The following is a 26,779-nucleotide window of genomic DNA, read 5'->3' on the forward strand; positions in this document are numbered from 1 at the left end:
AGTCGAGCGCCGTAACCACTGCGCCACCCCAAAGCTGAACTTGGTTCTTGCACATGCTATCAACAAAATGTACACCAAAGAGATGGTTATATCTCAAAACCACAGAAAAATTTAAGACTTGGACGGCTTTTCAGCAGTATGCTATCGAACATGAAGCAGTAAGAATGTGCACATTGATCACTTGTGGCATATATCAAAATCATGACAGCGAGTGAAAATCTCAAGTGCAGGTGATCAAGTTGTTCCTGTCCGAGTTAATATAAATGTTGGATGTCCTCTTCCTTGTACTTGTTGATGTTCCTGCTGCGATTACCATTTGCAGGTGGCGTCAATGTCATGTGATCTGCACACACTACAAGCTGTAACGATCTTCAAAAAGAGCTGTCCATCTGCATAGCACTTCACATCTGATGTGGCCATCCAGGGACAAGGCGTGGCCTCCCAGATTATACAAGCCTAGCAGAGAGGTTAATGATGTTGAATATGGCCCCAGGACTTCTCGCCCACATGATGACTCGGATCGGAAGTGCTGCAACGGCTGCACAAGGTCCACACGATCACCTGCAAATGTTTAGTGCCTAAATTATATGCAAATAAAATATCAAACACGCATGGCACAGGAACATTCAAAATCATCAAAGCTGCAAGCTATGCTGCGGTAAAGTGTAATCTATGAATGCAAGAAATGGTCAGTGCAAAACCTAAACCCAAGTGAACCATTTCCGTAACAGGTAAAGACGGCTTGGTGGCGGAAATTGTATTGTGACGGCTAACTTTTTCTTTCTTTTTTTTTTTTTTTTTTTGCAATTGAACGACTTATATCAGGCGATTTCACTTGTTTTTCCTTTCTCGGTCGTCGAAACCAGTAACCAAAAAATCTTGACAACTACAAGCACACTCAGTTTTTTTTTTTTTTTTTTTTTTTTTTAAGTTCGTGCAGTGTAGAGAAGTTGAAGAAAATTATAATGCGTCGTTGAAATATGCAGCTAAAAGCAACGCAAAATGCTGATTAAAAATATCGGATTCGCCGCATGCGTCCTGTGAGTATTCCTTTAATCTTCAGTCATTTCCTGCCTGCGTACAACTTGAATGCGAATGACGCCGTATGAACAGTCACCTTTACAGGTTTTCCTATAGCACTTACCTCTGTGATGCTCGACGTGCTGCACCATTTCCAGCAGATTGACTGCGTTGCCTTGCTGGTCGACACCCATCGAGAGAAGCCCGACACATTCCGGGAGCTTGTCGCTCGGCCGAACGAATACATTTGGTGCCATCCAACATCAGAGGCGTTCACCACTGGCGATCACACCCGAAACACCAGTAGCTCAACAGTTCAACATTCCGAGCGCAGAACAATTCTCGCCTCGGAGCTTGCAAAGCCGCCACACTACACTCCTCATCAGATGACTGATCTGACTGTACTGACGAGCTATCTTTCAAGACAATTTGACAGCATTGCTGTGCTGCAGCAAATCCTCGATCACTACTTGCAGACGACGGACGGCACGAAGACCACTCATAAGCGTACAAGTTCTTTCTTTCCTCCATGTAAGCTATAGTGAACTAGAATATATATTCTAGTTCACTATAATGTAAGCGTACCTCCCTTCACGCCTCCCTCCATGGCCGCCGCCATTGCTGGGTTATCATAACCGCGCAGACCAATGATTTCTTACCATGGGAAGAAAGGGTTTGAAATAAGAAAGCAGTTAGCGCCGTCACGCGGCCGCACGCTTCTGCCCCCATTAGAGATTGTCTCAAGCGTCCTTTATTTCATATGCGCTCATAATTTGCCTTTCTATTGCGTTTAAAAAGCCATGCAAGGTGTATATAAAGTTATCCTTTTACTTTTAACAACAAGCTAAGAAACTACGGTAGGCTAACGGCTGCATAAATCAGCTTGCCTGTCGCCATAGTCTCATTAGCATAATTCGGGCACCTCGCCACTCGGCGAAATTATGGCGGCCAAACGTCAGCATTTTTGGTAATGGCGGCACATCAGTTACGTCATGACGCGTCAATTTGACGTAATCTAAATATGCTTGCGTATCACGTGTTTCACGTGACATAGCTCCAGCCAATCAAATTTGAGCATCGGCTCCTTCCCAGTATGCCATTATTTTCATCACATTGGTTAATCGAGCGTAAGTGTTCTCCAAACCACCATCAGTAAATTTGCTTCCACTCCAAAATCATTCGTATTTGTCATCCAGGCAACAAGGATAGCTCCGGTTGAAATCAATTTTCACGGCTACGTCATTTTGACGTAACCGCTAAAAGTGCTTGCCTCAACTGATGGTTTCGCGCCACAAGTTTGAAGCACGTGACTCTTTTCAGAGCCAATCAGAAAGACAATATGGCGCCGCCAGGGGAAGGCGAATATCGAGGATCGGGCCCCTGGTCGCCAGTGTCGCCGGCTCCGTGATCGCTCGCAAGCCGGACATGGCTGTGGCGATGGTGGTGGACGGGTTTCTTGGCATTGTAGTTTGAATATCGTAGCCGTGTGGCCGTACGTGTTCCTTTCCACTTGTTATAATACTCCTTGAGCTTCGGTCTCGCGTACTGCTGTTCGTCAAGCAGCAAGCTGTGATATTCACATGCGTTCTCTTAGTTACAGATAGCACCATCTCCGACCTGTGGACTCTGCGACGCTAGTTCTGCAATGCGTGTCAGCCCGCTCTTGTCGATGGAACATGCCTGCAGTATGTCGCAAGTACTTACTTGCATTTCCCGAAATTTACACGAGTCACTGCCTTTGGATCATCCGGAAGTAAGGTGTACAGCGCAAGTAGCGCAACACATGGGATGCGACAAACTCGTCTCCGATCGAGTGCGTAGTTGAATGGAATCTCGCTATCATTTTTATCGTTGTCCTCGAGTGAGCCCTGTATACATGGACTCGACAGCACCGGGTCGGGTAAGCGTCGAGTAAGCGAGGTCACCATTACTCGACCCGATTGGTGTCTACATGAACTCGCTTTCTAGCGAGTAAGTATCGCAGCGGCGCGTAGCGTCGAGATTTGAAGTTATTGTGCAAGTTTCTTACTCGTAATTGATTCCGTTGCCTTTTAGTATCGAGAGCTTCGATTATTATTTTTTATCGTTGATGAGGGCTAAAAAGCCTTCAACTTCGCTGACGCTCCTCGCCGTTCCGGTTGCTTTTTAATCCCAGAGTTCGCCATAACTCGACTCCCTGACTCGACAGCGTCTACATGCTTTTAGACAAACGGGTCAAGCGAGTTAACCTACCCCCTGCAAGCGAGTTAACGCGACCCGCTCCGCGGCTATTTTACTCGACCCGACTGCGTATACATGAACCCGACAACTGGTTTTTTACTCGACAGGCTTACTCGACCCGACTCTGTCGAGTCCATGTATACAAGGCTAAACTTTAATCACTTCGAAATACCAGTATAAAAAGGGGCGTCGTTCCGGTTGGTGTTCCTTCAGGAAGAACGTTAGTCACTACTTGACTAACGTTCTTCCTGAAGGAACGACTGTTCATGTCAGTTCTAGCTGGCCACCTGCCGATAATGCTCAATGTATACATATGGCTGGACCTTGTTTGCAAGATTTCTAAAATTTTTTGTTCGTTGTAAAGTTCTGCATGAAATATATGTGTATAACCTTTATTGTATTTAAAACAGCATTTCGTGCACTAAAATCATCTACTACAGGTCATTGCTCCATAGATTCAAAATAACAATTCTCTCACCTTTTAGAACACTGCAGCGCCGTACATTTATGACCTGATTTATCTGCAGCTATGAAAATAACTGCTTTGAAAGGGCTCGTGTTGTTATATACCATTTTTGATGTCACAGTTCCTTATTGCACATTTTCTTGACTCCTCCTTCAGTTTAAAGCATCTGAGCAGTTAGTGGCGATGTATGTACCGAACCATCGCGATCCGCCAAAGCTTATTAAGACGAATAAATGACTGAACCTCATTTTCAGTGAGTAGGATTGTTTTATTTTCTCTCAAATAGTCTGTCAGGTAAAAAAAAAAAAAAAATGCACACCTCATTCTCCACTTACCAGAACTACGAACTAAGAAGAGAAAACATTCTCCTCAACATTGTTTAGTCACAGTGGCTGTTGGCTACATAAAGAGCTGCTGATTTCCTTTCTGTTGTCTGGCCAGTAACTTAATGACAGCTTCTGTTCTGGTAGTCTTGATGCCATTGGCACTATAAGGAGGTTCTCACACTGCTTCGCTGTTTCATCACATTCCACATGACAGATACGGTAATGCTGGTAATTCTGCATCCGTTGCTGTAGTCAAGGGTGGCACTGATGAATACGCTCAGTGTTAAGATAGATGTCTCCATAGCTCAGTTGGACGATCCATGTCTGCACTTTGGACTTGGATGTAGGACAAACTGTTTCTCAGGCACGAATGCAGTCGGTACTCAGGCATACTGCCTTTGGCAGCATTGCATGTTGTGTATGAAATGGCATAGTGTGCAGAAGTCCAAAGCATTTTCTGTACAATGTAGCAAATGCTTCACATCTGAAGGACAGTCTGCTGACTTTTTTCAACTATATTTTCTTTGTGGCGTCGAACACTCCGCTTCCAGATAAAAAAAGTATACCTAGCTTTAGGGGTAAGAAACGCGGCAGGACATTTTAAAATGTAAATTTTCAAAATAGGAATGTTGCTCTGAATATTTTGAAACTTGACAGTAAAAGATGATGTAACTGCCCACTGCCTAGATAGCGGGCAGTAACGAGCCCACCATTAAAATGAAGGTCAGTGATGCAGTGATGCCCAACACACAACCTAAGGGGTATGTACAGCCCCCTTGTTTTTCTAAGTTATTTTTTTTTATTTTTTTTTTTTTGCACACTACTGAGAATTTTATTAATAGCGCTGGGAGAAGGGCATGTATGCAAAGGGTCACATTGTCTTTAGCTGGCTTATGGTGGAAGAAACTATGACTTCCTCATGAAAGAGAGTACGGCGAATACAATAACAATCCTAACTTCAAAGCGACAGAGCCATAGTGCAAGTATAACAATCATGCCACAAGCAACGCTATGTGATCCCCAGCGGAAGCCTATGCCTTGCTGTTTCACGGCGGCATAAGGCAGTATGTTTGCAGTTGTAAGGATTTCGCAATGTCTCGCATACAATATTGCATCATTGGATGCTCAATGCAGCTGCGTAAGTTCCTACCAGGGGTGAAATTCTACCGTTTATTCCAATAGCAGCAGGAGAACTGGGAATTTCTGTGTGCATTGCATAGAAAGCTGCACGTGTATAGCTTTATGTTGATCTGTTATATCATGGTGCAAAGGTGCACATGTTTTGCAGCATTCTTAGGTTTGCTAGTAACCTGAAATGCCATATAGTTTCTCAACACATTTTATGTAGTCCTGGTTCTTTAGTTTCTTTCTTTTTTTCCATAAGTACGACCTCTGCCCTTGTGTAAAGTGTTCATTTACAATTTCTCATCAATGTCAGAGTCATAAATATTGCTTGTCCTATGCGACGCATCAACAAAAATAAATATAACAACTGCTTTGCCTCTATAGTCTCGGATACAACTTAAGTCTGCAGTAACTGCCATGCACAATTTCTTCGTCACAGAAAATAGTCTGTTTAAGGTCTTTCTGGTTACCTAAATAAGAAGCTAACCATCAGACAAAATTACCAGCTGAAGAATACTATCAATGCTTCTTGCTTGTTTGGTGTACTCACACATCAAAAACTGATTGTTTACCGTTCAGTGGAGTAACACACATGCCAGGAAACATTCATTGGTCATTGTTAGCAACTGCTGTTTTCTTTAAGTTCTATCTCCTACTTATACCATCCATGTCACGCCCCCAAACCTAGATATTTAAATGAAATCACAACAAAACAAAGTCTACCACCCTAAAAAAAAAATAATAAATAACAGGCGGTCGACACCAGAGCTCCGAGAACTTCTGCTCGCTAAAGAGGCGACATGCCCGCTCCAGGTGGAACCAGACCTCCGTCCATACTTTTGCAAGCACTTTGTGAATTCCCAGGTTTTGACTCCTCTCCTCTAATGTTAGTGCGTGGGGGAGCCCCTGAAGGTGATTTAAATAAGACGAATAATGTTTCATTACAGCTATAGTTTAAAGCACTCAGTTACTAATTTAAATATAGCTATTAGTTAAATAAGGCTGGTGATATCTATCACAGCTAAGAAAAATATTTTGCCCATAGCAATGCCGCCACCGTCCCTAGCTTAGAGAAAATATAAATTCTTGCAAAACAGATATTCTGTAACTATTGTCATCACAGGGAAAGATCTATAGAAATATGCCAGTATTTTTACTCTTCTCCAGCAGCAAACTTCCCCTTGTTGTATAGCTAAGTACTATTAGAAATTTCATATGTTTAGTAAGAAAGCAGACAGAATTACAGAAAACACACCCACAGTTGCATTTCTTGAGAAATTGTAGTGAAAGGAATCCCTTCACTCAGTGCCTTGGCTGGGCTGTACACAGCTGAGAGATTTTGATGGGCAGTATGTAAAAAAAAAAAAAAAAAAAAAGGAAAATAGTAAACTTCAGAGGTTCACTGAAGTACAGATGCCTGTGGGACTAATGAGCAGAAACTAAATTTTTTTGTCTAAGTTATCGATTAGATATAGAATAGCTGCTCAGCTTTTACATACTTCCAGTTATTTAAGTTTTGCACTGCTGCTTCCCTAAAGGGACACTGCAGACAGCTTCATCCTACTCATCTAAAAAAAATATCATTATATGGGTTCTTCCAGGTAGGTTGATATTTTTTTGGCAGCAAGAGGCGCATTTATTACTCCGAAAACTATCAAAATGCAACATTTGATTTGCACCTGTGGTATGTCATGACCAAAAGAACTACTTGTAGAGTAAAACCCATTCGCAGCACGAATAAAACAACGACAAGAAGGCAGTAAGCTTTGCTCTCACAGAAATAGCTTAGAACAGTCTGAAAAAGTGTTGTGGCCTGTAGCACAGCATGGCTGCCCAAGAAGATAGAGTTACGGACTCGGTCGATGGAAGCCCCCAGCGTTACCAACTACCCCCTTCCCCTCTGACCTACAAGACTAGTGGAACAAGGGAGTAATTACTCATAAGAATCCACCAAAGCACAGCGATAAGGCTGCAAAGGAAAGCTATGCAGCTTTATCAAAACCTCTTTGGTTGAAAAAGCTGCATATCTTTTCTTGTAGCTATAGGGCTGCCATCGGTTGGATGGCAATGAGTAATCACTTTTTATTGCAAGTCTGCTTAACCTTGGAGGGTTTCCCTAAGGCATATGAAATGAGCTTTAGACTTTTTTTTTTTTTTTTTCAATGACTACGTGTTCAAATGTTTTTTGTCTGCATGGTCTTGCTTTGTGACTAAACTGTGCACAAGTGCAAGTTGATGAAGACAGTGATGCACAGCATGAGAAAGTGGCTGTATAATGCATGTGATGTCAAAGTGAAGCTATAGCTTATTTGTTTAATGCAGCGCCCAGAGAATCTGACTTGTGTAGTTTGCCATGGGTTCAAATCACATTCCTAGCCGTGTGCCATTTCAGTTCAGTTCAGTCATGTCCGACTCTTCGTGACCTTATGGACATATCACGCCACGCTTTCCGGTGTGCCATTTATATGCTTTTTATTATGCACCCATCACATGGTGCGTGGCTTCACACTCCGACGAGAAGAGAGTGGCTTTAGTGCCTCAGGGCTTCAGACCAGAAATTTGCTTGCAGGCAATATTTTTTTCTATGCATGCACCATACTGTTGTACATGCACAGACCACAAGGTCACAATTCAGAAAATGTCATGTAGCCATCACAAATTTCTCCAGGAGAGCCCCCTTAATCCTTACGAGATGCAGCTCATGCTGCAAAACACACTTATCATTCAGTAGTGAACGGCTGTGTAGTCGTGCATTGGAAAACTGCCAGAGTAAACATTAAGTAACATCGCGGTTTACTTACAAAAGTGGCCATTGGTGGCTTAGCTGTATTTTAGTTTCCATACTTTTGTAATCTATAAAACTTCTACCATAGAAAAAGCCTGTGTTTCATTATTAGAACACTATAATTTATTGGTATAGACCAAGTTCATTTTGCCCTCACTATTCCCTTAAGTAATTTATTGGTACAGACCAAGTTCATTTTGCCCTCACTATTCCCTTAAGTTGTTCTCATTTGCATGTGGATAGGTCAAGAAAGCTGTGCATACAGCACAGGCAGATGATAAGGGGGGAGGGGAAGAAACCGTAATGACATTCATGGTGAGCTTTATCATATTGATCGTATTTATATGCTGTGAGCAAGAACATCCTGATACATTCTAGCAATGCGAGGAGGAGAAAGCTGTCTTATTGAAAGGTCAGGACACTGATTGTGGAAAGGTGCTGCTGAGAGGTTTGTGATGAGCAGAGCCTGTTTAAATCATCAGCAAGCCTCACTGCACCTTAATTACGATATGACATGAACGGCCAACACTGTTAAGTTGCGCTGACATATTCATGCGTTGTATGCATGCACAGTGTACGTCATTTTTGGTTGCTGAGTGGGCTTACACATATTTTTGATGCGATACTCAAAATGTGAGCTCTTTTTTTTTTTTTTTCCTTCTTTCGTGCAGATATCCGTGCTTAGGCTACACATGACCACCTCTCTTGCATATGCTCTGGTCGACGGCTGGCAGAGATGCCCGTTTATGTAACTTTTGGGTCGTCGAACATCGGACCTTCACATTTGGAGGAATCCACCGTCAACTGGTTACAGGAGAATGATTCTCTCCTTGCTCCTCCAGGAGAGAAACCTAGCACATCTAATCTGACCCCTTTCCTGGCACCTGCACGCCCTCTTTTTGTTGACGAAAGGTGTGGCCGTATATATGAAATAAATAATTGAAGCAACAAATAAATCTCGGCAATCTGCAAAATATGCTTGCACATTTAATGCCAGTACACTTAACCTAGCAATTACATTTCGTGACATTCTGTGAATTGCAATGCATGTCTGCTAATTATTACGATTGCTGTACCTTTGTACCTAGGCAGCTGTTTACCCTCTTTGTGGTGAAGTTGCCAGTCTTCTGTTAGAGCAAAGATTGTGTTACCTCAGAATATTTTCTCACATGCGTCAGTGCATACTTTGCTTGAATGCTTCAGTGCACCCTTTAAAAGAGACACTGAGGACAACCCCATTGAGTCCTTGGTCTCAGTAAATATTTGATTATTTCTCTCATTATGGCTGTGTTGTCTGGCAGCTATTGTGGCATATAGTATTTATTGGTGAGAAAATTTAAATTGGAAGCCTTCCCATGAGTCGATTCATGATGACCTTGCTGAAAAGGATGTGCCACTGCCACGTTAGAGTAGCTCACTGCACAATATATCTTGCAGTAATCTGCACCAAAACTTCTGTGTGGAAGCATGCATTTTACTTGCAAAATTGGCCGGTAATAGCATCTTTGTTCTGTTTCTTGGTCTTTCCAACCTTTTAAAACCTCTGCTTTCATTTTAAGTGGTCTCATTAATGGTTTGTGGGGTTTAACGTCCCAAAGCGACTCGTGTGGTCTCTTTAAGATTAGAGCACTGTATCTTAGCAATACAGGAAAACTGCTTTCCATCCTCCTTAGTGTCCCTTCAAAGGAATCCGACAATAAAACACAATTCACAATAAGTATTTCAATATATATTGCCATTTGCCTACTTTTTGCCTGTGGCTACTTGGAGCTTGTTTTACTTCACAAAAGGAGCTTTGATTAACAAAATAAATACAGTGTAAATTTCACTGGATGACTAATTAACCATATTAACAACTCCCTCGTGTAAACGCACTGAACATCTCAAGTGTGTTTCGTCAGCACTTCATTACTTCTGGGCTGCCATGAATGGCAGCTATGGCATGTGGTTTTTATGGTAGGCAACCACCTTGGCAGGAATGTTGCTTTGTGAGCTGCGTCGATTGGTGTCTGTCCAAGACTTGGGCATCACTTAGGAATATACACGGTCAGCAGTGGGACTGTGTACATCGGACCTGTGTTGACAGTCACTTTTTCAGAATTGCAGCGTTGGAACCAAGGACCATATGGCATTACCTTGGCCAGCATGTATGATAACACAACAAAAACAGGACATAACTCTGCCTAACTGCCAGGATTAAAATCTCCATGCAGGCCTTGTGCTCAACACATCACTAAAGGCAACCAGCACTGTTTGCGATGTCAGTCACAGCAATGGTTCTAGCAAAACTACTTTAACTGTTTAGTGTTTAATATTTTTAACAGTGCAAATTTACGCAGTTTTGTTACTCTTGCAATGATTTATGTCCATATACCTTTTTTATCCCATTGCTGCAGTTGGCTATCATGACATATAGAGTATTTTGTGACCACCCGAGTGTATTGTATGATCTGAAATCGAGATGCATGTATTTTGACACTACGCAACCAATATGCAGTCCGCAATAAATGTTCCGTCTTGCGCTGGCAAGCAGACTGCTTAAATCTTTGAAAATACAACACATCATTAGCACGATTGTGTGAAACAATATGAAGGGATATCAGTCCATATCTTTGCAGTTTTCACAGCTGGCCTGTTTTCCCTAAGGCAGACGAAATAACTACTTGGCAAACTTTGTTTTTGGTGCATGCTGCAACTAGTTGCAAGGGCAATGACTGGACAAAGATGGAATCACGAACGCAGCAGTTTATTGTTTTGACACTAGTCTACATGCTTGTCTACAATGATAAGCACAACAGGGCAGGTAGAAATAACATCGATCGAATAGGACGTCGTGGGATGTTTTCTGAGACAAAAAAAGAAAAAAGCTAAAAAAGAAATACAGGAATTCGATACAACAAGAACTGTCTAGAGCTAGAGCAACTGGAAAATACTGTGCAAAAATACCAGGACTTTCACAGCTTGCGCTTCGAGCCTTCAACTTTAGGAGCAAAACTAGGGGCAGGACTGCGTCGGGAGATGTGGAGAGCATTTTTTCTTTGCGCGGGCTGTCTACCTCCCGGCGCTCCTAAGTACAGAAGTTTACTTGAAAATATACCTGGACTAGCCCAGTAGGCCGGCAGCGAGTCGCTTGAGAGCTGTGATGAATAGCTGGCCTTCCCGGTTGAGGTTCTATTTCCCGGTTAGTCCCGGGCTGGCTACTGTACCGGAGCTTCATAATAGATTAGCTGTGCCAAGCTGCCTGCATCAACACACCGAATTCCTGTTTGTACATCCGATAAAGGCAACGAAAATGGCAAAACAATTGCCCTGCGGATACACTAACCGACCTCTTGAAATCCAGGATAGAGAGGCAATTTCGTACAAATTATGCTCCAACCGGCCTTTTTATACTGGTATTTCGAGGTGATTAAAGTTTACCACTGCTACTAAATAGTGGTGTCGAAGTCGAAGACAACGATAAAAAAGACAGCGAGATTCCATTCAACTACGCACTCGATCGGAGACGAGTTTTTCGCATCCCATGTGTTGCGCTACTTGCGCTGTACACCTCAGTCCGATTGTATACGTACTTCAGGATGATCCAAATGCTGTGACTCGTGCAAACTTCGGGAAATGCAAGTAAGTACATGGAATGCTGACTTGCGACATACTGCAGGCATGTTCCATCGACAAGGGCGGGCTGACACGCATTGCAGAACTAGCGTCGCAGAGTCCACAGGTCGGAGACGGTGCTATCTGTAACTAAGAGAACGCATGGGAATATCACAGCATGCCGCTTGACGAACAGCAGTACGCGAGGCCGAAGCTCAAGGAGTATTATAACAACTACGATGCCAAGAAACCCGTCCGCCACCATCGCCACAGCCAAGTCCGACTTGCGAGCGATCACGGAGCCGGCGACACTGGCGACCAGCTATCGGCCTATCGCTAGAAACAGCGACGAGAAGCGGCAGACATTTTACAAAGAAAACATAAAACAAGTTTTACGTCACGTCCGGCAAGTTATTCCTCCTCACTTCTTTCATCTGGCGCATGCGCAGAAGCGACGGAGCATTCCAATAAAGAAGGTCTGGTGCCACTGGCGTGACTCCAGCCTCGGCCAACTTTATTCATAGTTGGTAAGCAGCGCTATAGACCTCCTTCACTCCGGCTACGTCACGAAAATGCGGTGGCGCTGTCGTCGTTAGTGACTTTCGCCTGGTAGGCAAAACAACACTTCTGTCGCTTTGCCTACCGTGATTACGCGATGGCTTGCTGCTGCCGGGAAATGCAGAGCACCATGCCGACTTATCGCGTCGCTATGACATGTGCTGAAAGGCACACCAAGGTATATATAGAATGGTAGCGAAGGCTGGGCCCAAAAACGGTCTAGCGCGACAGCAGCACAGCCACTTTGGGGGGGCCGAAACACTTCGATAATGAAATTCAAAAGCACAAATAAAAACGCTATAAAACAACATAAAGAAATAAATATTTTAATGCCACGTTTTATAAAATAGGTAAACTATTTTAGCAAAACATTACTCCGCATTTTTAATTTTTTGCAACGTTCTTGTTACGCCCCCTGTTGATGAGTGTGCGGTGCATTTGCAGCTTGACTTTGCAGGCCTTGTTTCGGCACCCAGCCACAGTGGCCGCGGGAGCTCACGAAGCGGTTTCTTATCGCCAATATCGAAATGCCCCTTTTGCGAAGTTTTCGTCGTCCTTGCGCGTCGCGTCTCTGTCACCGTTTTGTAAAATTTGCACCCCGCCGCACCGCTGCGGCAGTTTGCTCGGTTTTTGTCGTTTCCTTCGACGTGCGGCCAGTGCGAAGTCTTTTTCCGTCTTTGCACGCTTCGCGCTGTTCTTTTGAAGCGCTTAGCGCTTTATTTCAAGATGAGCTTGCGGCGTATGAAGAAACGATGCGCCGTGGCACATTGCGACAGCATGGACAGTGGCGTCAGTGTCAAGCTACACCGCTTCCAGCTGGACTTTCACAGGTGAGCTCTTGTCAGTGTCGTCTGCTACAAGGCGTCTGCTCTAGGTATGCTCCGAATGCTTTCGTTGGGCTGTTTCTTCTGTTTCTGTTTCTTTGGGCTTCTGTTTCTGTAACCAGTTCGTGCGCACGTGGCTTCATTTTTTCGGTGATATTTATGTAATACACTACAGGGCACACACTTTAAGTGCTGAGCTGTGCGAAGGAGGCCCACTAGGCCCATCATTTGTCTGATTTATGGTGAGTTTCATGCAGCCGGCTATCACCAGCGTTAACTTGATACCGGGCTCTCAGGAGCAACCACGCGCATGCCACTGACCGGAAGGCCAATTTAAAACCAATTGTGCTGCCTGACAAGTCTCAGCACAACACTGTATAGTTTTCCAACACCGCGAAGCCAATTTGACCCTCGCAACTGGTAGTATCAAAATTCAGCCACGTGTATATGCGCGGCCTTGAGGGTGCTTTAACTGAACTCACTCAGGAGTTACTGCCTGTCTTCTTATTGCTATCCTGCATATGCATGACCGTTAGGGTAACTTTAAACGCACTTCATTCTCGTCAATCTTAACCATAGAAAAGTATAGCTACCCGCATGCCATGAGGACGAGCGTACGTAACCGCACTCTTAGGCGCTGAGAGCTTGGGGCGAGCATTTACTACCATAGTTCAGATATAATGGAAATATAATGTACTGCAGTTAGCATTGACAGGAATAATGACGCATTGGCGTTTGGAGTATGCAGTATTCCTTACGGCGCAATTGTGAATAACGTGCACGCTGCATCACGTCCAGGTGCCGAGCGTGAGCATGGGTGCTACCACAACGTCAGCCTGGAGAAGAAGACACCATGGCAGCTGCGAGACTTGCGGGGTTTTTTTTCAAGCACTTCGAACCGTCTGCGTATCTGTCGTCAAAAAAGCTGCGACCCGTGTTGATGCGCCTACTTATGTCATGTCATGTTTGCCTCAATTGAAGCAGCACTGTCTTCTATGCTTTTCAATTTCCTACCTGGCAACGTTCGTGGAACTGCAGGGCTTTTTCTATCCGCACTGTGACCATTAAGATGAATAGCCAGCTTAAAGAAACTGCTGCTTGAGCTGCCTGTGACGTGTATTTTTCGTTGGTGTGCTTTATCACTGTATTTGTTTGGTTGCTGTAATAAAGCATGAATATGAAAACCATACTTGCCGTACACTGTATTGCAAACTGTGAACTTGAGCCTGTGCTTTGTGCATCATACCTTGTACTCAAAAGTACTAGCACCAGTATTTCCACCAAGATTTTCACTACGAATCATGCATGATTGCATTCTTAGCCAGCCAAGGTAAGCCAGCGTCTGAAAGTGTTGCTGCCTTTCTATGCTGCCTTCTTTGCCAGTAACTTTCATTGGGTTGCGAATTGCACATTAGCAAGGCCATAACTAGCAGGAACTCGAGCACATTTGACTGGCAAAGGTTGGTGCGCACTGAAAGGCAACCTTCATGAGATACCGGCTTGAAAAGGCGGGTTCTATAAAAAGACCACTTTAAAATTCGCGCTAAAAACATACGTATGCGTGACGTCATTCAACGTCACTCATACGTAGTTGCCCCCCAATATGGCGGTGCCCATGAGCCGCCATTTTTTGGACCAATGGGCGTCTATGGAACCTTCGCTACCATTGTATATCTACCTTGCATAGAGTACACGACACAGCAGGATCGAAACGGCGCCGGTAGAGCAAAGTCCGCAAGGCACCAGCCCGCGCCTCAAAAAGGAGGCTGCTGCCTATGCTGTTGTCGTAGAATCGCACCGGGCCGATGCTCTGCTTGTGCTTCCGGTACAGCGCCAACGTGGACTTGGCTTCCATATCCCTGGCCCACCTGACACCCTCAGCCTCCCCGACTCGCAGCCGCACTTCAGCAGCCCATTTGGATGGAGAGTCAGCCGCCATAGGGTGGGTGAAAAAGCCAAACTTCTTCTCAAGTTGGTAAACTCGCCTGGCCCAGTCCGTCCGGATGCAAGTGGCAGCCAAATACTCGAACACGCGCCTCGCCCAACGCTCCCGTGGCAAGAAGAGCAGTCGGCCGCGAAAGGCCAACTTGCTGGCCGCCTCCCGTGCCTCGAAGGTGGACAAGCCTACGTCGCCCTGGATGGCCTCAATGGCAACCTGGCCATGGCAGCCAAGGGCAATGCGCCCAACCTCATGTTGTCGCCTCTCAAGCCATCCGCGCGTAACAGCCGACAGGCAAACCACAGAGTTGGCGAACGACAGTGCCGGCACGTGCACCAACTTCCAAAGGTCGTGCACCATCAAATAACGGCTGCAGCCCCACAGGCACCGGCGGCGGAGGATGCACTGAGCCCGGAGAGCACTCTGGCGTAGCGCTGCTTCGTGCACAGAGTACATGTCCGCCCCGTCGGAGAGGTGTATTCCGAGGTATTTATATGCTGTGCAGGTGGTCAGATGGTGCCCGCCCAGCGTGATTAGGGTGCCTCGATGTAGCGCGCCGCCGTACAGGGTGGAGACACCGCCGTCGACGGCGCCATGTTGGGGCAAGCTCAGATACGGCGGACTATGCAGCGTCGGTCCGATTTCTTGTTCAGCACGCGCTTGCGCTAGCAGGCTCAACTGTGTACTGTTTTTACACACATACTCGCAATCCTGGGCGCTTTTTTGCTCGAAAAAAAAAAATGTGACAGCAACTACTGCTTGCTAGCATGCGTAGTTCTAAGAGGAAATTATCAAATTGCAGATGGTAAGCATTTACTGTTTCGCCGTCACGGATATTCAAATGCGGTTATTTTGACGACTGGCTGTTTTATAAAGCAATGCATTTTGCACTGCCGGACATGAATGAGTTTATGAGGTGCATAACATTCAATTGCGTCTATTGCTATAGATCAACAACCATGTGTACGTTTCAGGGAGCCGTATAACGAAAATAATTTGTATCGCAATGGCCCATCGTAAACCGTGGAAAAGACATAGCAAAAAACGATGCGTAAATCAACCTTTGACACGTGTCGCATGCTGATGCACACGGCATTTTATTCCAAAACAATCCTCATTAAGACTTTGAAGCTGATTTTAGATGCACGCCTAGGAGACATCTTTTAATAAAAGTTGGCGCCAGCTACAGTTTTGCTGCCGTACCCATCATTCGATTTTTCTGGCTGACTTAGCCAACTGAAGTAAATGCGCAAGCGCATCGTCCCAAACCGCTCTAACAGTCTGTTCATAAGCTTTGGGTATCACGCGCAAAAATTTTTACACGCAATCAAACAATGTCGGGACAGCTGTTGACTTGAGGAGTCACCGTCCATACACTGTGTTTGCCCTCGAACTGGCGCTGAAATGAGATAGGCGACGAAACAGTCATTTTGCGTATTTTGTAGTGTGCACGCAAATGAATGAAATAATGAAAACATTATGGAAGCAGTGCGATATTTACATGTACGACCGCAAATTTTTCCATGGATGCCAAACCAGCGACTGCACTAATTCGTGTGTCAAGCGGTCAAATTTAGCTTCACCTAAATTTGCTTAACCTCCGACGAGTACTTGCGGTGACAACAGGGTGTGAATATCGCCTCGCGATGCGTAATTGTAATACAGGGAAGGAAAAGCTGCATTCGGGATGAACTGTTGTACTGCGCAGGAACCTTGCTTCCTCAGGACCGCTTTCACAAGATGATGCCGCTACACCTTCCAGCTCACGAGAGCAGTTTCTTTGAGACTTGTCGAGCTGCCAATCATATATGCTTAAAACGACCTAATTTTCGTGAGAACCCAACTTTTTATATTATTGCGAATCTCAAAAACCTCGCGTAAAACTGCTCCTGTGTATAATCAAAAAAGAACGGCTTCAGGGGACCTATTATCTCGGTTTCGCGAAATATTGTACTAACGATAAGCCCACTTGCCAAATTCCAGCGCGGCCAACTCACGGGGTGTTTTTTTTTTTTTCGACCAAAATAATTATTACAAACTGCGTCTCACTTCCTACTCTGTCGCGAGATGACATGCCATCCGTCGCTCTCCAGTGTATTATTTCCCGAGAAGAACAGAGGAAATGTAATCTGTGTGAATCTGAAGCCTCGGCGGTTGCCACCAGCTTTCAAGATCGAGTGTAAAGGGGAACGATCGAAAGGGCACAATGGTGCATTCCTTTGACAAATACCAGGCTCGACCTTCTCCACGTGTTCTTGGTGCGGCTATGAACACAGAAAGGCAGATCCTCAACAACAGATATTATTGTGTGACACTACGCGTATGATACTAAAGTCGAGTGTCACTCACTGAAAGTTACACTAAATTTCCCCGAGTTACTACAACATAAGCAGACGCAATTATATATTTAGTTTATAAGCCCTCACGTACGCTGAAAATTCAAAATTTACACTTAAAAACACAGCGCGCTACTCGCGTTGCCAGGCAATGCGATGCTTCGACCTGCTTCAACGTTGAAGAAGGCAGACCAAAATCTGTTGCGCACAATGCTAGATGGGGAAGCCAAAAACCGCACAAAGCTCGTGCTTACAAGCAGATGGGTGAAGCGGCGTGAGATAATGTCATTCCAAACAGAAGTGCGTAACTGCGTTGGGCGAGTACAAAAATATCTTTTAAAACGATTTCGTATAAACAGATACATACCGCAAGAAAGACGACACGCGCACATACGCAAGCGCTTGTGTGTGTTTGTCATCTTTTTAGTGGTCTGTGTCTGCGCTAGACCTTTTTACACGATTGAAATGCACCTATTTGCTCAAAAAAATTATGAATGCATAAAAGAAGCACAGGTATTGTGGCTTACTTCGCAGTCTTCACGCTTCACTTTCGCGTCCCATACATTTCTCCGTCTCCTATCCCATGAAGAACGAAAACATCTGGCTCCTTTTTTTTTTCTTTTTTGCTGAGCCAGCACACAATGGAACACAACAGCCTGGCATGCTAGTTTTCGCGTCTGAACACAGTTCAATCGCCCAGCACCCAGCGCACAGCGCAATCGCTTCGGACACTCCGCAGCAACGGCCCGAAGGGACTTGCCCCAAGATGGCGAGCGCGGCGGCACGAGGCATGCCAAAGGGTGTCACCACCCTGTACGGCGGCGCTGGTATCGAGGCACCCTAAGCGTGATCTGGCAGCAGCGCCCTCTGCCGCTAACGATTGGCTTTTATTGCAAATAGCGCCATCCTCGCCCAAAGGGAAGCGCGGGGGGCGCTCGTCACACTAGTCAGTATATACTGATCCCTGCCATTCTTTTACGTCTATCTGGATGCACGCTTGGGTAGCAAGGTCAATGTACAACTGGTCGCGCAACTTGGAAGAAAACGCGTGCAGCTGCCTACTGCCAGCGGCATCAACTCGATGATGAGGGCTCCTGCGAACTGTGAGGCAAATTACTAGCGCACAGAAAATAATTGATCTGCCAGAACCAAGGTCAATGTACAACTGGTCGCGCAACTCGGAAGAAAACGCGTGCAGCTGCCTACTGCCAGCGGCATCAACTCGATGATGAGGGCTCCTGCGAACTGTGAGGCAAATTACTAACGCACAGAAAATAAGATCTGCCAGAACTCCAAAGAACTAGAAAGTAAACATAATAATCGCGCTCAGGAATGAATGCAGTTTTTGTTTCTTGCGTAAGAAAAAACGTGTCACGTTTTTAATATTATTTTAACTTGTTTCTAACGGCCTCTCTCGGCCACTTGTTATCCGCTGCGTAGTTGCCCAAAGCTCAAGCTTTTTTCATCCGCGGAATGGGTGCGTCGTCGGCCCCGGTTCAACGTTCATCGTTGCGTGCTGCGTACAGAGTGGGTTATCTGTAACAAACAGTCAGTATTTCATTCTGCTGGTTTTGGTAGAGCTTTACTGCAAGGCGAAGACTGTCTGTGCTCGATGAGAAACTGATTGCCGCTGCATGTGCGCATTTCCGGACGATGGGACGGACAATGCTGCGTCACAGCTCGGCGGCTCGGCTCGGCCTCCCAGGCACGTCGCAAAAGTGGTGGCTTGTTTTACGGATACACGTCTGCATGAGCGGCGTATCGCTGCATGTTTTGAGCGGTGAAGGTGAGATTTTATTGCCCCCAAGAAGCGTGTCGCATCCCAGACGGCCATAGACGTCCGACGGTCGACCGACGGACGTCCGTTCTCGGACCTTCAGACATCCGACGGAAGTCCGGTTATGTTCGATATACGTACAGCGGACGTCCGTCGGACTATCGTTCGTGGATCCGGATCGCGTCCCACGGTCGTCCGACGGGCAGCCGGAGGCGGACATTCGGACGTTTCCCGGAACATGCTTGCAGGGCCCGCTATTCGTGTAAAAACTTGCCAATAACATTCGTGTAAAGCTCAGCAAGCATGTGCCATGGAAATTTCAGTCACATACTAGTGCTCAATGCCTTTGTCGTGAGAGTAAAGCAGACAATAGAATATGCAACAGGTTCAAGTTTCCTGTTGTCTGCTTTACTTTCACACACAAAGCACTGAACAGTAGTGTGCAATTAAAACTTCCATCAAAGAGGCACATATGCTAGCTGAGCTTTACACAAATGCACCATTCCTGAAAACATGCTAAGTGCATAGGCATACCAGCATGCGAGGTTGTAAAAAAAGCATTTTTTTTGCCTTTATTGCAAAAACTGCATGCATAAATAGTCTACACTAAAAAAATATCGATGTTAAGGAGTGGCATGGTAAAATGCAGGCCAACTGGAGTATTAAGAATCTACTTGAATAATTTTTTTAATTATCCTTGGCCGTGACAGCTCTTCCCTTGGGGAGGTGGTGGAGGAAAAGGTATTTATTGAAACCTAATATTTCGGAATTAGCGAGATGATCGAGTTCTGTGTGGGCGGCCTCCGCAGGCCGGGATTCCAGGAGTAGTTACTATCCTGTGCATTTGCTCGATCAGCTGTTGCTAGTCTTTCAGGCCTAAGATGGAAAGAGCAGGCTGGGCTCCTCCTGCAATAGAAGGGAAAATGAAATTCAAGTTATCTGTGCTGAACTTTGATTACACATCTCCAAGGGTAACTGCCAGTTTCTCTCAATTGCTTTTTCCAGATGGCACTGTACGCATGCATCTCCATTCAGAACTGTCACATACTATATAGAAAGGTCATATAACTGCAGCAAAACCCAAGCAGAATAACAAAAGATACAAACGTAGTTTGACCAGAACCTGGCATTCAGTATTTTAATGTTTTTATGTCGTCTCTTTGAACATGCCGCTCTGAACAAACATGGCATGTTATGCTTGCTGCTATGCGCCCTCAGCAATGCCCAAGACATGGAGTGCACATGCAGAGAAACTAAGCATAAAGGATGCTGTATATGAACATAAAGCACAGCCAGAGCATTGCAGTATTACACAGGTACGCATTGGCGGCAGAAACCTGCATTTTGAGCGGTTTAACAGGCAGATTTCTAAAGTCATTGTTCCTGCTCTGAAAAGAAGTGATCAATAATAACATCATTTAAAATTGTTACCTTTTTGTTCTGTAAACTGCACATTTCGCTGGTTTCCATGTACCCTCTACTGAAGACATTCCCTGGGCGTGTCGGGGGTATATCGACATCAACATCTAGGCTACAAGCGTCTAGAAAGCGTCTCCTTAGAGCAGCTGCGACGAATTAACTTATCTGATAACATGCAAGCTGCTGCAGCAGAATAAAGATAGACATTTGACATGTGGCTAAAGCCCAATGTGGAAGCATAGCCCGCCGCAGTGATTGCGCAGTGTTCATGCTTCTACAAGAGTTAAAAGTAAAGTTATTTGTTTACCCACAGCGCTATATGTGACATTCCAATAGCAAGGCTTATAGTTACACAAAACACAAAAAGCTGATAACCACAAGCTCCTGATGTATTACCGGCAGCATGCAGCATGGATGTATGTCATGGATTTCTCAACTACGCACAACAAATTACAAAAAAAAATAATGGTATTTATAAATGCAGCCAGCTGTTCACAAGAAACACTGTAGCTTTTTTATGGGGAAGGTAGTGGGCGCCAAAGAAACTGCCCCTGTAAAGGCGCCTAATTTGCCCCTATGTAATATCGGGGACAAGTGTGTGGACTACACAAACTGCAATCAAAGCACATAACTTTCACATCGACCAGGAAACTCGGACCATACTTGTCGATGTGAAAGTTGAACGTTAGTTCTTTCACGTGTGCAAGAGAAATAAGGTCACAATTCGTTTACATCGCGATTCTAGTCCAAAATCTACAGACATACTGTCCAGACTTTCGCCCCCGCAGTATAAGCCACCACTTGGGTAAGAGATTAGTAAAAGAAGTGTATAAAAGACATTAGTGCTGTTGGACAGCCATAGCTATAAAAATGGTATCGACATTGGAGTACTACCTTAAGGCGGGGCCTAGGGCATTACAAAAGCAAGAGTTAGTGTCCGCTGATCCTCATTTGAGCGAACAAAAAGAGGGGGGGGGGGGGGGGGGGGGAAAGAAATCTACCTCAATTACATGTTTTGAGTGACACCAAGCCGCAGTTAGTATTAAGGATATCACACAGTTTTGTGGAAGATTTGGGAGCGCTTTGCAGCTTTCTTACAGGATTGGACAAAAGAGCTCACCATCTTCAGAAAGGCACATTATATAGAAATGAAAATAGTGAATTTACTGCATCTGACCACAACAACTTGCACACGGAGAGGAAGATGAACTGAAAATTTTATACATGAATGTACGTATTTACAACAGGTGAAACAATGACCATGATCTATGCCGAAGAGTAAAGAGATCAAAATCTAGCTCAGAACGAGTTCTCCAGGCCGCGGGGCCGTTTCATTAACTACGGGACTCCGCCCACATTTCTTCTCCCCGATGACAACGAACTCACACATGACTGGCTAACAAACATTTTGGCATGTCTTTCCACTTTCATAAGTTCTTCACCCTCTCCCTAATACAAGCAATGCAAAAGGGACAACAAATTCGTTTCACAACAAACGGAATTTAGAGAATGGACCTCGAAATGATTGGCTCACTAGTTCACATGCCAAACTCTCTCCCCTAGGAAAAAAAAAAGAAAATAAATAATTAGAACCCATCAAAACGGTGTCGCACGTGCGAAACCATTGCCCAAAGCTTGCATCCTTGGCGGCTCCTTTTACAGGGCAATTATTGCAATTATTGGCGTCCGAGTCAGCGCCATTGCGGACCACATCAGAAGAGCCAACCCACATCATACCGTCACTGTTACACACTTGCCCTTTTTCAACGCCGCTATCTCCCACCATTGTTAACATCCAGGGTTGGAATCCTCAACGAGACCCCACTCAGCGCGCCTGCACTGAATAATTGTCACTTTTATGGGCTCCCCAACAAGGAAGAGGGCCTTACACCCTTCAACCTGACAGTGTTTTTTCTTTGAACGATAAGCAGTTCTTCCAAAAGAGGTGCTCGTTTCAAAGCTGTGCTGCCTCCGGGTGCTGGGTCCAGTCCGCGTACTAAGGATCCCTTAGTACGCTTAGTACTAAGGACCCCTTAGTTGTATACTGTTCGTAAAGCTCCTTAAATAAAAATGAGCCCCCTACATGACACAGCAACGAGAACAAACTGCCTGTCCCCGCGTCTTCGAGTGCGACAGCAAAGTCCTCGGAAGAGGGGACTTCTTTCCCTCTCTGCCTACGTTTCCGTTAAGCACTGTAGCTGCTGTAGCTGCCTATCTGTGCGCGTCTCTCCGCCTCCTGTCCGAGGGCAAGTAGGAGACGGCCGCAGCTGGGCATTGAACAGGTGACCCAAAAAGAGCAGACTAATAATGGTGCCTAGCATACCCACCGATCCCTTACAGAAATCATTAAAGAAATGAAAGCAACACATCAGACAACACTACAATGTTTCTAAGTACAAAGTCGACAACTCCAAGTCATATAAATATATGTACATCTCCGCACATTAACTAGACAGAAACAGTGCAGAGTAAACTAGTAATTCAGTGTCTAGCAACACTATTAAAAGGGGATAAAGGCCACGGGGGGCTACGATTATTAGTACCGTTTTGCCTTTAAACTACAATAACATACTTGTTGCAAGCTTAAAATCAAAGATTCACACCTGTCCCACCCACAGCAATGGAACACACATCTGACTCAAGTCTGCAAAGGAAGAGCAAGCTAGACTATTACAGACGCACCCTTGGTTATTTTTCTGGCATTTCTGAGGGTGAAGAATCTGACTTGTCAGTAGCATGTATATGAATAAGAACCCTATGACAGTAAATGCATCAGATTTTCTGGAGTGGCTTTTCTTTGCTGACCACATATGAGGTGAGCTATAATTTATCCAACTTGGCCTAGGTTTATTCTATGAATAACAAAGCTATAGCAGGTACACAGTCGTCCACTCAGGCTGAACATGCGAGTGCGTGGCATCCACTTTTTGAGATGCCACTGCATCCATCGCAGCTGCACACCGTAGCGAAGAGGCAGACAGCGTGAAGTACCAGCCTCTAGTCCCTCTACCACCACTGGGGTCCCAAACTAGGGACCCCTTGTTTTTGTCAGGACAGGCCCCCTCAGGGTCAGCTAGTAACCTCCTGTATTTGTATCTGATGGCAATGTTTTCCACCACCACCCACAATACGCAGCTGCGCATCATAGCAGATGTGAAGCAACAGCTCCTGGTCCTTCTATGCATAAGCCACTTTGCCTTGATGCATGCCTGCGCACCATAGTAAAGAGGCAGACGACATGACGCAGCAGCTCATGGTACCTTTACACATGAGCCCCCCATTGTACTTTGATACGCACCATAGCAAATATACACACTACGCCACACAGCTGCTCCTGGTCCCTCTATGCATAAGCCATTTTGCCTCAATACGCACCTGCGTACCTGAGCGAAGAGGCAGACGTGAAGCTGCAGCTCCTGGGCCCTCCATGCACAAGCCACTTAGCATCAATGCACGGCTGTGCACTGTAGTAAAGAGGCGAAGGACGTTAAGCAGCAGCTCCTGGTCCCTCTACACATCAGCCATTTTGCCTCGATGCGCATCTGCACACCGTAACAAACAGCCAGATGTGACAAAGAAGCTCCTGGTTTCTCTACAAATAAACCACTTTGCCTCAATGCACGTCTGCACACCGGAGCAAAGAGGCAGATGACGTGAAGCTGGAGCGGCTGGTCCCTCTACGCACAAGCCACTTAGCCTTGATGCATGGCTGTGACGGATGCATTGCTATTTTGTAAACTGCATGCCACACATTCCCATTCAAGCTAAGAGTGGACGACTGTGTCCAATGACAAAAAGTAACATGGTGGACAATGTAAAAAGAATTTGCTGCATAAAGTTTGTTGAAACCAGTTCTACATCCTACATGTAAACAAGCTAAAACCTTAATGTCGAAGGGATGTCCTGTGTGTTTAAAATCATCACGCTCAAACAACTTCAACACTGACAACCATGATTCAATATTAATAATATAGATAATGATACAATACTCACTTTTAGCCATACCAAAGAAATGAGAATGCAAAGGGATGTTGCTGTTTTTCCCCCGTGGATGACAGTTTTCCATGTTCAAAGTGCTGCTTCCTGTTGGCCTACGAAATCGGCTACAGCAAATGGCACCTGAAAAATTTTTGGAAGCCTCATGCTAGTCTTCAACGAGAAAAGCATTGCCATACAGAAGCAGAACACAAATACTTTTACAATACATTAAAAGCACCAACTGCGGTGCTGTTTTTAGGATGACTAGGTGGAGGTTTTGCTGTAGCAAGCCAAATGTTAGCCTTCAATAAGGAAAGCATTCCCATACAGAAACAGAACACAAAATCTTTTACAACACATTAAAAGCATCAATTGCACAAATGCTTGTAAGATGACCAGGTACAGGTTTCTGCTTTAGCCCACATCATGTGACCAGCGGTTATCAGAAGCCTTGTATGTGAGCATGATGCCCTAGATTCAATTTATGGCTATCACTGTATTAACAAGCATGGGTTTAAAGCTACTTTAATATGATAATCTAAGAACATGGTAAGAGCTTTCAGTGCGACGCATAAGCTCAGTATCATGCACTATAAGGTGCTGCATGGCTCTAGTGCAGCTTTGGCATTATCTCGCTGTCAATAATGCAGTGAAGTTCTGAGGAGCCTTTGAATATCTGTAAGGACAAAGCAACAACAATTTTGTTTTCATCTCACTTTTGCTCAACTCGTTTTTTTTTTTTTTTATTTTAGCCCGCGGCTTGCATAGCCTCCCAGTACGCCTGTTTTGCATAAAAGAAGGCGTTGCAGGCACCAGAGCTCACAGCCCAACTGTATCGCGGCGGCGGCATGTCAAATGCGTGCCAGAACAGCGCAAAACAACGGGTCAAGAAAAAGACAAGTGCTGACTTTTTTTTTTTTTTTTCTCTCATCTCCTTGTCCGGTTGTTCTGCGCAGTTCGGTCCCACATGCATAACCAACATGCGCAAGGTGCTGTCCTGGTTTGTCAAAGCTGAAGGAGAGTACTAAACCTTTAGTTATTTAGTAGCTACAGGCGTTCCTTCTAGAAACTGATAAAGCTCGAGAGAGAAAGATCAGCGGCTGTCCATTAAAAAAAAAGAAAAACTCGCGACGTTTTCACAAGTGTAGGCATGTCGCACGATAGGCTCGAGGAGTACAAAAGTTTTCTCGTATAGTTTTTACAACTCAGCACGTTGCGCATGGTTAATAAATTCTCCTTTAAAGCTCGGGCAGGCACTCCTTTATCAGAGACAGAGAAGTTGCGCTGCTTACTGGCGCAGCGTCCAGTAATGCCGAAAAGATGGCCCTCAGACTTGAGGCTGCACTTTAGTTAGTCGGCGCGGAGCCATCCTGTCAGTCTCGCCTAAAACACTCGACCGTTCGGCTGCTGTACAGAGCTGTTTCCTTACGCAAAAGCTCACCACTATCGGTGCATCGAAAAGTTCAACTAAAGAAACAAAAGTTCGGTGAAATACTTACTTTGGAATCAGCGGGTGAACAAAGTGTGCCAGCCGCACCAAGCCACAGCAAAAACAATGCTATCAGTGCATTACAGCCGTAGGTATTTGTAACTGCGCAGAAAATGCAGAACACGGAAACGTGAAGCCATCTTCCATGACTAAACTTCAACTTGTCAGGTGGATTGGATTGGCTCATTCCAGAGTTTTTTGAGGATAGGTTCGGTTTCGTTCTTTTTGAGCTTGCTGCTTGCTGCGTCTATTCAGCCACTGATTAAATTTTCACCGAAGCATCATGATAGAAACATGTTTAATGGTCATTTAACTTTTAATAAAAAATTTTGGATGGAAGAATTCAACGATGAAACATGCGGAAAATAAAAAAAAACTGTTCAATGGAAACGCTTTCTATCGCATCGATTCGCTCTGGCATCATATAATGCAGACTTGACGGCATTACTGATTTATACGCAGTTCAGACGAGCACGACGACTACAAACTATATCATAGCTGTGTAAAAGCAAATCCAGTGGCGGACGTACGGCGGCTGTCCGCTGGGCGAACGGATTCGACCATCCGCTTTCGTACGTACGCCGGAATTCCGGCGGACGTCCGAAATCGGCCGCCGAGTTCGGTTGTCCGTCGGACGTCAGTGGCCGTCTGGGATTGCTCTAAGCCTTCCGTTCCGCTCCCCTTGCTGCGTATTTTGCTTACTGCGTCGTATTACCGCACCAACGTTCGCTGAACGTGCTTTAGCTGTTATTACAGTGATGTTCCTATTGTCAATGGGATCTTTCTCATGAACATGTTAAATGCTTAAGTTGTAAATTTGTAACCTCACATTGACTCCTTTCAGTGGCAAATGAAGCGCGAGTAAAATATGGGAATCATGAACAGGACAAGATTTATTGGAGCGAAGCTATATCGTAGATATT

The 26,779-nt window shown here is 45.0% G+C and overlaps 1 protein-coding gene and 1 long non-coding RNA gene across 2 annotated transcripts in view; both read right to left on the minus strand.

The window, feature by feature from the left end:
* LOC146184560 (tudor domain-containing protein 1-like) overlaps nt 1-26,779 on the minus strand; it is a 279,793-nt gene that overhangs the window by 229,307 nt on the left and 23,707 nt on the right. The gene's annotated exons all lie outside the window — the stretch shown is intronic.
* On the minus strand, nt 19,702-25,135 carry LOC146184561 (uncharacterized). Its single transcript, XR_014708888.1, has 2 exons — nt 24,383-25,135; nt 19,702-19,876 (listed from the first exon to the last, which is right to left on the minus strand). It is a non-coding gene; the product is annotated as an uncharacterized LOC146184561 (long non-coding RNA).

This window comes from Amblyomma maculatum, chromosome 7 (assembly GCF_055883805.1).
Source record: "Amblyomma maculatum isolate TAMU_Amacu chromosome 7, ASM5588380v1, whole genome shotgun sequence".
NCBI lineage: Eukaryota > Metazoa > Arthropoda > Arachnida > Ixodida > Ixodidae > Amblyomma > Amblyomma maculatum.